Genomic DNA, 14061 nt, shown 5'->3' with positions numbered 1-14061 from the left:
TCTTCCTGAAAATTCACCAATAATGGATGAGCGTGATAAGACACTTAGGGAGCTCATAGCACCTGATTTCACTCAACAGCCTCTATGCATTACCTATCTAGAAACTACAGTTAATTTCGAACTCAAGTCTGGGTTAATTCACTTACTCCCTTCATTTTCTGGTCATAAGGTGAAGATTTGCACAAGCACTTGAAGGAGTTTTATGTGGTATGTGATGGCATGAGACTAAATGGGGCAACTTAGGAGCAAATTAATATGAGGGCATTCCCTTTCTCATTGAAGGATGATGCCAAGGAGTGGCTCTATATCCTACCACCTGGGAGCATTACATCTTGGGAGGAGTTTCAGAGGCAGTTTTTGGAAAAGTTCTTCCCAACATCTCAAGCTGCCAGTATAAAAAATGAGATCTACAATATTATGCAGTTTGATGGGGAGATGCTTCATGAGTATTGGGAATGATTCAAGAAGACCTGTGGTTTCCTCACCATCAGATCTCAGACTAGCTATTGATCCAGTACTTTAAAGAAGGGTTGATGCAGACTGACAAGAGCAGACTTGATGCAGCTGCAGGAGGAACCTTAGTAAACAAAACCCCTACTGAGGCAATGAAACTGATAGCAACCATGCGACCAACTCTCAACAGTCTGATCTAGTTTCTGTTGTGAAATAGTTGGAACAGGCAAAAAATGGACAGCCTGCTGTTGTTTGCCAAGTTTGTCATGGAGTAGGACACACAAATGATGTTTGCTCAAGCATTCCACACCACAAAGGGCAATATCTGAGGTAAATGCTATTGAAGGGTACAATATCAATGGGCAAAACAGATGGCGAGACGCATTCAGTCAAATATACTTTCCTAAGTGGAGAGATCACCCAAACTTTAAATGGAGCGGATAGAACGAGCAAGCTAAACCTAACCATGGAGCTTCATCGCTCAGGTATGTCTTTGGAAGATATTATGAAAAGTCTAGCTAACCACTCTTTTAAATTTCAGCAGGACACAAAGAATACCATTGATGCTTTGGGGACCCAAGTCTCTCAACTAGCCACTTCGATGAGCAAGTTGAAGAGATAGTCTAGGAAACTCCCATCTCAGCTAGAATAGAATCCCAAGGAGAATGTAAGTGCAATAACGCTCAGGAGTGGTAAGGAGTTGAAGCCACCTACAGAAACTATGGAAAAGCCAGGATTGAAGAAACAAGGGACCACTTCTCCAAATCCTACAATCACACCACAAGAAAAGAAAAAGGCAATATCAATATTCTCTAACTCTCTTCTCCCATTAAATGCTTATGTGCCTAAAGCACCTTTTCCTTCCAGGCTTGAAAGGCCAAAGCAGCTCATGGGAGACAAGGATAAGGAGCTATTGAAGATGTTCATAAGGGTAGAATTCAACATTCCTCTCCTCGATGTCATTAAGTAGATCCCGAAGTATGCTAAGTTCCTTAAGGAACTATGCACGAGGAAGAGGCAAGCGAAATAAAAAGAGAGGATGGTGGTAAGTTAGCTTGTGTATGCGATCCTTCTAAGAATTCATCTGAAAAAGAAAAGAATCTAGATATGTTTTCTCTCCCTTATGCGATTGGTAAAAAGAAAATTGAGAGAGCTATGTTAGATCTTGGTGCATCCATATGTTATGCCATACTTAATATACCAAGAACTAAAATTGAAAGACCTGACTGAAACTGGTGTTGTAATTCAATTAGCTTATAGGTCTTTTATTCACACGTTAGGAATCATAGAGGATGTCCTAGTTCAGGTTAATGATCTCCTTTTTCCTGCTGATTTTTGTATTCTTAAGATAGAAGAACCTACGTCTATTTCATCTGCATCAATCTTGCTTGGTCAACCTTTCATCGAAATGGCCAAGACCAAGATCGATATGGATAAAGGTACTTTGTTTGTTGAGTTTGATGGTGAAGTAGTTAAATTTAATATTTTTTATGCTATGAGATCTCCCACCATTGGGCATGTGTAGTCTTTGTGCCAGATTGACGTGTTTGATTGTCTTGAGTAAGATATAATTTGAGACACCTATAATAATGACGAGGATGATTCAGGCGAGTTGATCTCACTTGAGACACCTAAGGATTTGCTTTCCCTTGGCGTACACCTCTCGGTGATCGGGCGCATTCCCATGTCTCTGTAGTGAAACAGGGATGAACGTGATGAACGCAAGGTTGCTTCCATCTCTGGAAGTACTTCTCGCTTTAGTTAACGCCTAATTCCAACCCTCTCTCGATAGGCGAAATAACATCTTCACTTCTGCTCTCACAAGTGAAGATGCCATCCAGCATGCTTTAGCTAAACTTAATTATTTTCTTAACACAAATTAATTTACTTGCTTAATTCTTGCTAATTACCTAGGGAATTAGGAAAACATCATGAAGAAAGTGGATTATGGATGAACGAAAATAAACAGAGAGATGATAATGGTAATGATCATAACAATTAATACTAAGATTAAGCGTTCGATACATGGTGTGAATGAAAGATTAAGAAGATGAATACAGATGATGAAAAAGAGATTAGAAACAAATACAGAAAAGTGTCAACGTCTTGACATAGTTCCTAGACAGAGGTTTTGCTTGCTGGTGTGTGGAGGTAATGGAGAGGAGAGCTTCCTTCTTAGGCTTGCTCTTCTGGTAGAAATGACCTTCGTACAGAGCTTCAATGGTGAGGATTGGAAGAATTCCTTGCTCGGAGACTCACCTCTCGGCCTTGTCTCTTGATTATCCCGAATCTACTCTAGAAATCGCTTCAGATCAGTCTCTCTCTCAGATTAGTATATACACGTCTCTATGTATTCAAGTATATTTTTCAGTGAATTTGCAATAGCTATTTATAGGCGAAGCTTGGCTCATTGACTTTGTGGTCCCCACTTTATGGTTATGGTAGTTCCTGAAATGGCAGAGTGAATATTCCTTCTATTACGCAATCAACCCGCCAGAAATGCACAACTGAAAGTTGTACATTTGTTAGAATCCTCAAAAAATGCGTTGTTCTTTACATCTTCGATCGATCGCCGCATGCGGTGTTGTTTTTTATTACCACATGCTGTTGAAATTACGTTGATCGTTAAGCTCTTAATCGGTTGTCGCATGCGCCGTCATTGCGTTGATCATCTCTCATTCCTGAATTATGGGCACAATGCGACATAGATGCGTTGTTTCTTTTATTTTTGAGCCATTAACGCATGCGGTGACTGATTTCCTTCAAAATAGAAATTGAAACACTCTATTCTACTATCGCAATGGTATTAGTGGGTGTATTAACGACATTTTATAATTTTCACATTTTTTAGCCAATTTCTATACTATCGACGCAACTTTTCTTTCTTTTAGCCGCAATATCTAAATAAAACAATATAAATAACTTGTATTTCTACAAGTTATCAGCTGCTGAGCAAGATGAGTATTTAGTAAAAGTCTTGCAAAAGTACAAGCTGGCCATTGGGTGGACGTTAGCCGACATTAAATGTATTAGCCCTGTTGTGTGCATGCATAGGATTTCTCTTGAAGATGGAGCTAAGCCTTGTCAACAACCCCAACGACATTTGAACCCTATTCTAAAAGAGGACTGATGAAGGAGGTCCTCAAACTCCTTGATGTAGGTATCATCTACCCTATTGCTAATAGTGAATGGGTCAATTCCATACATGTAGTGCCTAAGAAAATAGATGTTACTGTGGTTAAGAATGATGAGGGTAGTTTAATTCCTGTTAGGATTGAAAATGGGTGGTTAATGTGTATTGATTTTAGGAAATTAAATGTTGTCACTAGAAATGACCACTTTGCCATCCCATTTATAGATCAGATGCTTGAAAGGTTACCTGAAAATCCTTTCTTCTATTTTTTTTTTTTTTTTTTTTTATGGTTTTTAGGGGTTCTATCAGATCCTGATCAACTAGGAAAACCAATAGAAGAAAACCTTTACATGTCTCTATGGCACCTTTGCTTTCAAAAGGATGTCGTTTGGACTCTGTAACGCTCTGGGCACTTTCCAACGCTGCATGATGAGTGTTTTTTCTTAGTTCATACAAAATTGCATGGAGGTATTAATGGATGATTTCAATGTATATGGAGACTCATTTCATGATCGTTTGTCAAACTTGTGTAGGGTGCTAGAGAGATGTATTGAGTCTAATCTTGTGCTTAATTTGAAAAATGTCATTTTATGGCCTCGTATGGAATTGTCTTAGGACACATTGTTTCTAAGCATGGTATTGAGGTAGATCCTACTAAGATTGTTGTTCTTGCTAAGCTTTCTTACCCCACAAACGTGAGGGAGGTTCGATCTTTTCTTGGGCATGTAGATTTTTATCGTAGGTTTATCAAAGATTTTAGCAAAATTGCTCAACCAATGACCTCTCTTCTTCAAAAGGATGTGGCTTTCGAGTTTAATGATGAATGCAAGGAAAGCTTTGACGTGCTGAAAGACGCCTTGTCATGTGCTCTGGTTATTCAGGCTTCTCGTTGGGATCTTCCCTTTGGAATTATGTGCAATGCGAGTGATCATGTTGTAGGAGCAATTTTGGGACAGCAGATTGATAAGAAACATCACGTGATCTACTACACTTCGAAGACCCTCAATCTGGCTCAGTGCAGTTATACCACGACAGAAAAAGAGTTTTTAGTTGTTGTCTTTGCTCTTGAAAAATTTCGCTGAAGTAGTTATTTTTTTCTGATCATGCAGCTTTGCGCTATCTCATGTCTAAGAAGAAGTCCAAGACCAGATTGTTGAAGTGAGTTTTTCTCCTCCAGCAGTTTAACCTAAAGCTTGAAGACAGAAGGGGATATGAGAATACCATCGCCGATCACTTGAGCAGGCTTGTAGCTGATGATGGTTGTCTCAATTCTGAAGGATACTTCCCTGACCATACACTGATGCAGGCAGACGGTATTTCTATGACTCTTTGGTATACTGACCTCATTAATTATTTGACCACTGTTGAGTTCCCTTATAGAATGAACAAGCATAGACGTGATAAATTAAAAAGTGATTCAAAATATTGTGTTTGGAAAGAGCCTTACTTGTGGAAATTATGTGCTGATCTGGTTGTTAGAAGGAGTGTCCTTAATGATCGGGTACTTAATCATGCATGTTCTAGAATTTTATCATAAGCATGCATGTGGTGGCCACTTTAATCCCAAAAGAACTGGTAAAAAAGTCTTAAATTTTGGTTTATATTGGGATATTTTGTTTAAGGATGCATATTTTCTTTGTAAGACTTGTGAACGTTGTCAAATGTCAGAAGGTTTATCCCATAGGAATGAAATGTCATAAGTCCCTATTCTTTTATGTGAGATATTTGATGTATTGGAAATAGATTTTATGGGACCGTTTCCTTCATCTTGTGGGTTTAAGTATATTCTTTGGCAGTGGACTATGTTTCAAAATAGGTGGAAGCAAAAGCCACTAATACTGATGATGCTAAAGTTGTTGCAGGGTTCTTGAAGTCGATTTTATGCAGATTTTGTTGGGTTTTATGTCCTAAAACTTGTGGTATGTAAACAATCGAACTTATTCTGAAAATTCAATAAAAGTGTTATTGAATAGATATATTGCTTGAATAGAAATCCAATAAACCTAAAAGTCCCTTGACTATTGGATGAGTACTTGAACTTTATGTGGAGACATAAAGGTGGATCAGGTTCGAGTAAATAGTCAAAATGATCTATAGTATATGAATGAGGTTGGGTACCTTATTCGGATGCGGCTTGCTCTGTAGTTGTTACAAGGAGTTGTAAAGTACTACAAACGAAGTGATCCTAATTCGTTCATGTTGGACATGAGAAGTGGGGGTGTCCTTGTGCAAAAGGGTTTGTACAAGATCGGACCACAAAATGAGTCATTTTTACTTTATAACATTGTTTATTGTTTAAGACTAACTATTTCAAAGTGATGACCTAGGTAACTTGACCTTAATCCTGAGCTAACTATGAACTCCTGTTTATTCGGGATTGCTCTTAAATTTGTATAGGTGAGGGTTGGCTCAATAGCGCCGGCTCAATAAGACTCCCATTTCAGGGGTAACACCGGATAGATAGCTGGGGACATAGGGTGCAAGAGGGAATTCACTCCTACCCGCTTTAGGGATAATAGAGAGGTTGTTCCCTTAAGTGCTAATTCTGGGGCTTGAACAGGGGATCCCGCCCTCTCATTTGGCATGAGAGAGACTCAATTTTGTTGATTGGATCACAAAACAATTATTCATTAGGGGATCAATGGGAACTTAAGGAAAAAGAGGTAATCTCGGGGGTAAAACAGAGATTTGACCCAGCCATTATTACGAACAACCTGTGAAGTATTAACTTACTAATCATGGTTATATCGAGTAGACATAATATATCTACAGTGAGGGGAGTTCAACTATGAGCTTTAGTGGAGTGACCCAATAGTTAACAAATGGGGTTAGATCGGTCTAATGAATTTAGCCGATTAATTTCGGATCGTTGGAGCCCATGATCTGTAGGTTCACGAGGTCCCCCTACTAGCTCATAAATGAATTAGCTCTAGAATAGCGTGATAAGTTAATTTGAAACGTTCAAATTAGAATCAAACGGAATTGGAGAAAATATATTTAAATATGATTTAAATATATGAAGATGAATTTGTGTAAAACTTAATTTAATATTGGATATTAAATTAATTAGAATTATTTAAATAATTATGTATTAATTTTATTAGAAAATTAATTTATGAAATTAATTTGTAAAATTAATAAATTTTGATTTTAGAAATAAAATATGATTTTTAAATCAATTTGAATTTTGGAAATAGAAATAACACAAAAAGGAAAAAAATGTTTTTTCTATCTTCATCTTCAATAGTAGCTCATAAAGAAACCCACCTCTTCCTTGATTTACTCCAAGCATGAGTTGCATCCCATGCAGCACATCTCTTTGCATGATAGTCTGCAATATATTGAAGAGGTTGGAGTGAAGTTGTGATTGATGATCTGATTGAATTTTTGCTGAAAAAATCAGATGAAGAAGGTGTTATTCAATAGGTTGGTTCAGTGAGCTTTCTCCATATTCCCTCTGATTCCAGCTTATTTTGAGTCCCACGACTTAATCTAGAGTACCAAGAGGATAGTAGAGAAGATCTTGTGGTGGTCTACACAAGGATTTGGAAGATTTTGCAGCTGGTAATTAAGATTTCAATGGTTCGGCCAAGGTATGTTCTTGAAACCCATTAAACTCTGTTTAGCATGTTTCTTTTCTGCCAAAATTAATCAATTAGAATACTTATGGATCCTGATATCTTTCATTGCGTGCTTGTATCGGTCCAACAGATTTGGCTTCCCTAAAGCAATCATCAGCGACCAAGGATCACATTTCTACAATTGAGTCATTGCTTCCTTATTGAAAAGATACAGTATACAGCATCGTATTGCCACCCCGTACCACCCTCAGATGAATGGCCAGGTAGAGGTGTTCAACAAGGAGGTGAAGACTATTTTGGAGAAAGTGGTCAACCTAGGAAGGAAAGATTAAAACCTTCGACTTGACGATGCTTTTTGGGCTTACAGAATGGCCTTGAAGACCCCTATTGGGATGTCTCCCTTACAGGATGGTCTATGGAAAATTTTTTTAGATTCAGCATAAGGCATATTGGGTAGTAAACAAGTGCAACAAGGATTCTGAGGCAGTTGAGGAGGTTAGACTTCAGGAATTAGAAGAGCTCATATTAGAATCATTTGAAAATTCTTTGATCTACAAACAAAGAGAAAAAGATTTTAATGACAGGATGATTGTGCCGAGTTTGAGGTAGGGCAAAAAGTTCTTTTATATAACTGAAGGAAATCGAACATGGTGATTTCCATGAGCAGTGGAAGGATCGTTCCAAATTTCATACGTATTTGAACAACAACAATTACAGTCAAGAAATGGAAACTAAGCGGTCATGCAACTTACGAACTTACAACATACTTTTCTATAAAATCAAGGGATAGAATAAACATACCTTTAAAGACTCATGTTCAACACCCTTGATCATGGACGCTTGTTCACAACAAGATGGCAAACCCAAATGCTCGAACACTACGACCGCAACACAACACGATCACAGCAATGATGAACACAACGAACTCCAAGACAACGAACACAGTGAATAGCCTCCAATTAACCTCGACTATGTCGAGTTGAATATGACACCACCACAATGGTTACCTTGGTATTCTCGGTGTGAGAATCTAGAAGTGTGGGCTCTGTGTGGAATTGGTTAGAGGAATAGACCAGAGGAATAATCATGTAAACGATTGAGCAAGTGGGAGATGACAAGGTCTATTGTATAGACGATGCCCAATCGTTTAACAAATGCTATGCGATCGTTTAGCAAAAGCTCCACGATCATTTAGTAAAAGCTCCGTGATCATTTAGTTATCGGCCAGCTGAGTGACTATCGTGTAGTGTCACTCCACGATTATCTAGTCTCTCTTCAGCTATTGTTTAGTGAATCTAATCCACTTGACAGCATATGCGTGAGATCTTTCCGGGAATAGAAACTCTTAATTATTAACTAAATTTAGGAAAACATTTTTCCTTTTATCTCACAGTTACCATGAAACCACTAATAACCTCCCACTCAATTGGTTATTAAAAAAAAAGAGATAATTATCCAATAATTAATATTATTATAAATATATACGATAACCAACTTACCATACTATATTTATAACCTATAGTTTTAATATTTCATCTCATAAAATATATAAACTATAATTCTTTTTCTATTTCATGGTCCTTAATGTAAATCTCATTTACATTAATCCTCTACTTGATGTATCTCATACATCACACCAATCATATCATATATAATTGAATTACCTCTTGTCAATTTGAACACTTCAAATCAACACCAAGAACTGATTCTCAACTTGAATCCATTGAGCTACCAAGGGGACCTTATGGACCTGTAGCTCGAAGCTCCAACGGTATGTGAATAACTAACTAAACTCTTTAACCATGGGATCCACCATCTATTAACTGTCAGGCACTCCATTAAAGACCGACAGCTGAACTCTCTTTACTACAAATATATTATGTGTCTATATCAACCAATCAACAGTGTGATCACAGATCGCTTGTAAGTACAGCTGGGCCAATAACCGTTATGCCCCTGTAGTTACATCTAACTCCTTAAGTACCATTGATCCCTCTAATGTGTAAGAGTGTATCAACATGCAGCGGAAGCAACAAGGATCCATAAGCATTCTAATTCATTAATTTTTGCAAAAACTAAAGCATGCTCATCTAATATAAGAGGGTTTGAAGTCATACCTTTATAGAACTTTTCAAGATCTTGTTCCTTAGCAGTTGTCTTCTCCAAAACACATCGTGAACCATTTCAAGATCTTCCCCACTATTCTTTTGAAAAACTTGGAAAACAGAGAAAATACAGAAAACAGGATAAACATATACATTCATAAGCATGCTGATTAGAGGAAGAAGACATACTTTTGAAGATTTTTTTTTTAGACATCCTCTCCACAACACGAATACTTCTTATCGCCAACAACTCTACCTCGAACTCGAAGCATCTTCCAAAAATACAAACAAGCATGAATAAGGACACCACCACTCCGAATCTTTGCTATTCTCTGGCAAGAATCGAGATGGTGGGATCTCACTATTTGGAGAAGGGAAGACTAACTTTACAGAGGAATTTTCTGTAGAGTTCTTTTTGAGAGAGAGAGATCCCTTTTGTGTAGAAAGGAAAACATTTGATATCTGTCTTCTCTTCTTTTCTGTAACTCTTACAGAATGGCAAAGAAAAACCTTCCATTCATTGAGAGAGTGGAAGTTATATGGAGAAGTTAAAACTCTTAAAATTGTATACTTTAGGGAGTTATCTATTTAAATTCATTTAATTTATAATCTCATTTAATGTATAACTTAAATAAATTATCAATTAATTCATTAACATTTAATTAATTAATAAAATAAATTAAATATCACATATTTACAAATTATATTTGAATCATATACAAAATAACTATCTCTTATAACCTATAGTTTAAATACGATTCTCATTCATATTTGTTTTAACCCATAATTTCTACATAAATCTTATTCACATAATCAATATTTGAATCTTATTCAAATATATATCTCTCATGTAACCTACACTTTTAATATGATCTCATTCATATTAATTTAACCTATAGTTTTAATATGAATCTCATTCATATTAATTAATAATTTAATCTTATTCAAATATTTATCTCTTATATAATAAAGTATAATTTTGAATTTTATTTAAAATTAATTTTAGATTATAATGTATCCATATACATTATACTAATTATATATCATACAATTAATTCCCTTATTTAATTTCAACAATTCAAATTAATCTAACATAAATGATTCTTGTTTTACCCTTAGTGAGCTAGCAAGGGAACCTTATGGACCTACGAATTAGAAACTCCAATGATATGAGATTAGTTAATTAAAATTTTTAATTAAATTAATTAATCAACATCATTAACTATGACTCACTCTACTAAAGACCCACACTGCACTCTTCGCAATGTAGAAACATTTTTGTGTCCACAGATATAATTAATCAATAGTAAGTCGACCCTTCACGAATCGCTTGTAATTATAGTTTGGTCAACTTACCGTTTTATCCCTGTAATTACATCTAACTTCTTAAGTCTCACTGATTCTCTAATGAACAATCTGTTTATGGTCCTACCATAAACAAAACTGTCACACCCCACCTCGAGCCCGCACTCCTGAACCCGAGGAGAGGCGTGAGGGACCGTAGATAGCACCCTTTTATGATACCTATTGTCCAACTGAACCTCTTTACTACACTTAGTAAACGTTAAGTCAAAGAGATAACAACAACTGATTAAGTAGGCCCATTTTATTACAACAATATAACGTTTATACAACTCCAAGACTTCACTACAAAGTTTACACCAATAACTGTAAAATCCTCCGGAAGTGTAACTGCGGCATGTGGCAGACCTTGACCTTAGCAGCACCCTAGAACTCTTCACCTTTCACTACCTGGGAAGAAAAACATTTGAAAGAAAAGGATGAGCTTCACAAAGCTCAGTGAGTGGGAAGCAACTTCTAGAGTCTATTTCAACTCATAAATAACAAGCATATCATAAATATGAGATTACATTCGGACTTCAGCCTTGAATGAGTCTATAATCAACTCTATCTACACGCATGGTAGATAGCTAAACTAATAACTAATTAGAATGAGTCTATTATCTACCTACACACACGGTAGATAGTTAAGTAATACTAATCATGAACACTTACTCGGCTGAATTCCCTTTTGTTCCCAATGTCTCCTTTGTGCATATAGCTCTCCGCGCATGGGCTCAAAAGCTAGGCCCGTCGGCCCTCTGACCATCCCATACGAGGTTCCTCCCAGAGGACGTTTCGTTTATTAAATAAAAGTTCTGCTGTAAATTAAGTTTCGTTTAATTTCGAGGATGAAATTATTTTAAAGGGGTCATAAATGTAAGACCCTAACACCAAACTAAAGTTAATCAGAGAAGAAAAATATCAAGTAGGAGGAAAACATCCAAATTTTCCAAGGAAAAGTGGCCAAGGGTCCAAACTCTTAGGAAGGACTTAAAATATATGGACACAAGGAGAAATGAAGGATGGAAACTTGGAAAAAAATGGCTAAGGGTTGCATACCACCAAGCAAACGCATGCAAGAGCCATATGGATAAGGCAGCAAACATGCGTCGAAAAAGCATGCTAGGCGCGCCAGTCATGCGTCGAGGCCCAACGCACAGGCAATGTGCCATGCTCGCAGGCCATGCGGCAAGGACAAGTGCAACCAAGCGTGCGCCTATGCGTCGATAGCGCACGCCCATGCGTTGACGGAGGACGTGCAGCCTATGCGTTGATGAGCGCTTGTCTATACGTCGAGCGAGCGAGCCACCTTATGCGCTGCCGAGTGACCATGCGTCAATGCACTAGGCCAAATGCACGCCCATGCGGCCAAGAGTGCCTATGTGGCCAAGCATGCCATGCGACCAACCGTGCAAGCACCTAGGCAGCACACCATGCGTTGATGGTCAAGCACATGCGTTCATGCCTAGTAGGCCGAGCAAGCACACTTAGCAAGCCCATGCATTGAAGGTGAAGAGCCACCCTATGCCTTGGTGAAAACCAACTCATACGTTGGCTAAGATAGAGCTTGAAGAAAGATGAGTTGCTAGGCGTTAAGGATAAAAAGTGAGGCTAATTGATGGAGAACTTCAAGAGAGAATGCCAAAGGTCATGAATAAAAGACTTAAAACATTTTTTAGTAGGAAAATATATGAGGTATTTAAAGGATTTAGGTGGCAAAGGGTGGATTACATAAAATTCAAGTAGAAGGTGGCTAAGGGAGATTTCATGCAGTTCACCCAAGCATGAGGTGGGTGAAGGAGATTTCTTGCAGCTAAGGGGCTTTTGGCTGGCAAGCTGAAGGGAAAACAACTCAAGGCTAGTCTAGGGATAGGCTGGGTAGACTTCATGTTGGCAGCTTCAAAGTTAGACAAATGGAGGTTATGTTGTCAACATGGGGTGAGTTTGAAATGGCTATAAATAGGGGAGTTGGGCAAGGGAAATTCATTCATACCAGCCTCAAAGTCGTGTGTTGAGAGCATTTTAGAGAGTGAAGTTGAGTTATTAGGCTAAATTGAGAGCAAAAGAAATAGGGTTGCATTGGTGAGAGAGTGAGGCAGCCGAATGCATAGCCTTGCACGCACGCAGCGCTGTGTCCAGCCAGCAGCCCATCCGCACACATGCATCGCCCATCCCGTGCGCTAGCCCCAGCGCGCACGCCACGAATCGCATGGTAGGTCATAAATTGGAAGAATTTGCACCCACTCGAAATTTCCGGGGGCATGTAAAAAACACAATTCTTATGTATGTAATACGAATCCATTTTCCTTTTTCTATGTAATCAATATTCTCATATACGATTAACTTCTTATAGGGACCTTTTTGAGCGATAGGTAAATAGAAGATTCAAGAGGCCCCTAATGATTAATATAAATACAAATGAGTCGACTTGATATTTGGGCATTATAACTACAAAGAAGACTTTTCAGATGAGTTCAATACATCCTGTTTAGCAAAAAGACGGGCAGTCCTTGCTCATTATCAGACAATCACTTATTCACTAACCTCGTGTGAGGCTAATAGTTTTCATTTCCCATCTCATGGAAAACCCTTTTCGCTCCGCTAGCTCTGCACTGATGTATACTATACATTGCAGATAAAAAAAATGTGTATATAGTTGAATGGTAAAAAGTTATCGTATTATTAGTCTAGGGTTTATCTTTTTAAGCATAGGTATTCTTTCAGGGGTAGTATGGGCTAATGAGACATGGGGATCGTATTGGAATTGGGACCCAAAGGAAACTTGGGCATTTATTACTTGGACCAATTAATAGATCACTTTGGAATGGCATATACATCACACATCCTGGATCAACTAAAGACTCTGGGGTTCCAGCAGGCCACTGCTACATCCATTTCATTAGGAATTGATGATCTTTTAACAATCCCTTCTAAGGGATGGCTAGTCCAATTATCGAATTCATCATAAGAAAGTTTTTCTGTTGTGAACAAAGATATCTTTTTTTGTATCATTTCAAAAAAATTTGCTACACCAACACGCAACGCATCCCCAGCACGCACACCCAACGCACAGCGCACGCCTGTGCAGCGCCCCACGCCCACCCTGCCTACTGCCCAACACCCAGCTGCCCATTTTGGATCAAATAACCTCTAAAGAGGCTAACTTCGATATTTTGACAGATTTTGAGTAGGGTAAGCTGGTATTTTCAATAAATGATGATATTTTGGCTAAGTTTGAAATTATATATTTATATAACAAATATTAACTAAGAAATTTCCATCAATATGGAGAAATTCAATGGAAAGTAGTCCAAAGGTGATTTTAGTGGAAAACATGCTGACGGTGAGTGTTTATTTTGCTTTATGCTTTGATATGTGAATAAATGCATCTGTAAGTGCAAAATACATGCTTATGATGTTATGATGATTGCCATGATATTGTTTG

The sequence above is a fragment of the Benincasa hispida genome, chromosome 6 (genome assembly GCF_027475165.1).
Source record: "Benincasa hispida cultivar pf3 chromosome 6, pf3_genome.v1.1, whole genome shotgun sequence".
Classification (NCBI taxonomy): domain Eukaryota; kingdom Viridiplantae; phylum Streptophyta; class Magnoliopsida; order Cucurbitales; family Cucurbitaceae; genus Benincasa; species Benincasa hispida.
This window is presented reverse-complemented; position numbering follows the sequence as displayed.